This window comes from Manihot esculenta, chromosome 7 (genome assembly GCF_001659605.2).
Source record: "Manihot esculenta cultivar AM560-2 chromosome 7, M.esculenta_v8, whole genome shotgun sequence".
Classification (NCBI taxonomy): domain Eukaryota; kingdom Viridiplantae; phylum Streptophyta; class Magnoliopsida; order Malpighiales; family Euphorbiaceae; genus Manihot; species Manihot esculenta.
Genome location: NC_035167.2, coordinates 25,030,560 through 25,033,513, shown reverse-complemented (window position 1 = coordinate 25,033,513; position 2,954 = coordinate 25,030,560). Strand labels below are relative to the sequence as shown.

The 2,954-nt window shown below is 39.7% G+C and overlaps 1 non-coding gene across 1 annotated transcript; it reads right to left on the bottom strand.

Annotated features, from left to right (window-relative positions):
- Positions 1-1,654: 1,654 nt before the first annotated feature.
- Positions 1,655-1,762, bottom strand: LOC122724278. The gene has a single exon (XR_006351542.1). It is a non-coding gene; the product is annotated as a small nucleolar RNA R71 (small nucleolar RNA).
- Between the last annotated feature and the right edge of the window lie 1,192 nt (positions 1,763-2,954).

Sequence of the window (2,954 nt, the reverse complement as noted above, 5' to 3'; positions counted from 1 at the left end):
ACAAAAGATTAACAATGTAGTCCAAGTCTCTCAATCCACAATACAACTAAAGCTTCACTTATTCTTCAACTAGAATAAAAAGGTTTCAGCCACTCATGGCTGAAACAAAATAACCAAAAAGAAAGGTAGAAGAAGAGAAGAAGAAGCCAAAGGAGGTGGAGGCGCGGCGATCTGGCTTGATCCGGATGGAAGAAGGAGAAGAGTCTCTAAGAGTCTAAAAAATTTCTGGCTGTCAATGAGAGTACCTTTTTATAGAGATTAGGTGCTGCCCTAGGTCTTCCTTGCTTCCTAATTAGTGTAAAGGCTGCCCATAATGCTGCCCATGCTCAACTTGCTGCCCAAGTTGTTGTAGAAGAGGAAAGAATCGGACTGCAAGGCTTCAGAAGGGAGTTGGTGCGCAGATTGCTTTCAGAATAGGAAAGGGATGTACCTTGTGCTTGAAAAGGAAGGAAGAGTGATTCAAGGTTGCCAATAGAGGAAGATGGCGCGGCTTGACCTTCAGGAGAGAGGTGTGCGCGCGGATGGCATTGAATAGGAAGGAGGCACGCGGATGGTGTTCTGCAGAAGAGGCAGGCGTGCAGATGCTTCTGAATAGGAAGTACGCGTTGTCCAGATTTCCTATTTAGGTGGAGCTTCTTTTGAATCTTGAATCTGGACTAAATAAAGGCCAAGTGCATTGAGATCTCCTTCCTGAATAGAGAGTGGAGCGCGGATCATGCTGCAGAAGGAAGTTGGCGCGCGGTCATTGAATGCAGAAGGGAAAGTGCATCTGTCCAGTCTTTCCTTTTTAGGTGGAGCCTTCGTTTGAATTTTGAACGTTGAACGCAGGAGAGGCAAGTGTGCCTTTATGAGATCTTGTTGCCTAAATTGGAAGATATGACTGCTACAGTGTGTACACATCTTTGAACAAGGAAAGAGAGATCTGCGATTCGAATTTCAAATAATCTTCTGACTGAGCTTTTCTTATTTACTTTTGCTTCAGCACTTTCCTCATTTGAAGACTTTCCTTTTCTGAAAACTTGCCTTATTTAAAAACTTTCCTTTCTTGGCACATGTTCTAAATAAGGCAGGAAAGATTCTGCAGTTCAAATTTCAGATAGTTTGCTAACTGTGCTTTCTGACTCTTTCCTTATTTGGCACTCTCCATATATGAAACCTTTCCTTATTTTGAACTTTTCATATATGAAAACTTTCCTTTTCTGGAACTTTCCATATTTGGCACTTTTTGGCAGTTTTAAGAGCATTTTCTCTAGATTGTCTTTTCACACCTAGTTTCTGCAAAACATGAACAAAACCACCAAATTAGGTAGAAAAGGTGCAAATAAACATCATTAAGATCATGATAATATGGCCTAAAATATGCTCTGTCAACAGCCCCTTTTGAGCTCAAAACAGGTTTGATACACCTCCTACCTAAATTCAAAGGTTTGGAGAATGAAAATCCACATAAGCACTTGAAAGAATTTCACATAGTGTGTTCATCCATGAGGCCGCAAGGCATATCTGAAGAGCATGTGAAACTGAGAGTATTCCCATTCTCATTTGATGATTATGCCAAAGATTGGTTATTTTACCTACCACCCGGATCGATCACTTCTTAGGATGGTATAGTTAGAGCTTTTCTAAACAAATATTTCCCAACTTCTAAAGCCATAGGCATAAGAAGAGAGATAAGTGGCATTAAGCAACAAGAGACTGAGGACTTGTATGAGTATTGGGAAAGATTTAAGAGATTGTGCACAAGTTGTCCTCAACATGACATTTCAGATAAATCACTCATAGAATTCTTCTATGAGGTTTGCTACCATCCGAAAGGAAATTCATTGATATAGCATGTGGAGGTTTAATTGAAGATAGAACACCTCAGGCAATCAGAGAGTTGATTTCAACACTTGCAGCAGCATCTAGACAATATGGAGATGAAAGGCAACTGCCAAGAAGAGTCAATGAGGTAAGTACATCTGCTCTCACTTCTCAAATTTCTGAACTAATCTCTGCTGTGAAAAGTCTTGTCATAGGTCAAGCTCAACAAGCTCAACCACTTCAGCAAATTAGACCATGTGGAGTATGTGCACATGTAGGACACCCAACTGATCAATGTCCTACACTTTAAGAGGATGACCAGTAAGTAAATGGAATTGGAGGATTCAATGGCCAGCCAAGACATGATCCCTACCCTAACACCTACAATCCAGGTTGGAGGGACCATCCAAACTTCAGCTATGTTAAGGCTAACAACTACCAAAACTATCAAAGAAATCTAGCCCAAGCAGCACCTCAAAGGTCCAACATGCACCTTGAGGAGATGATAAAATCATTGGCAAATTCTGTCCAAAGCCTCCAACAGCAAATGGGTCAAATAGCCACCTCAATGAGCAAGCTTGAATCTCTAGGGAAGTTACCTTCCCAAACCGAGGCTAATCCCAAGCAAAATGTAAGTGCTATCATGTTAAGAAGTGGGAAAGAGTTTCAGGATGTCAAGGCTGATGATGGAAGTTCACAAGTGCAAGGACAAGCTGCTAAAGAAAAACAGCCAGAAAACTGTTTGTCCAAACAAACTGGTCAAACAGAATTAGTACACCAGCAAAAGGTAGACCAGCAAGCAACATTCAAGATTCCACCTCCCTTTCCAAAAAGGTTTGAAAAATCACAGAAAGAAAAAGAAGAAAGAGAGATCCTTGAAACTTTTAGGAAAGTGGAGATTAATATACCGTTGCTTGATGTTGTGAAACAAATTCCAAGGTATGCAAAATTCTTGAAAGTGTTAGTGTATATGCCCTAGGCCATTATCCTGGACCTTTTTTGTATGTCGTTTGGTTATTAATAAAAGAGGTTTTTTATCATTATTATTTGTTTGCATGTTACATAATAATGATTATCATCCCTGGTTACTTATTATTATGTTGATAATAATAAAATATAACTAGTATGATTATTGATTGATAATCATGAGA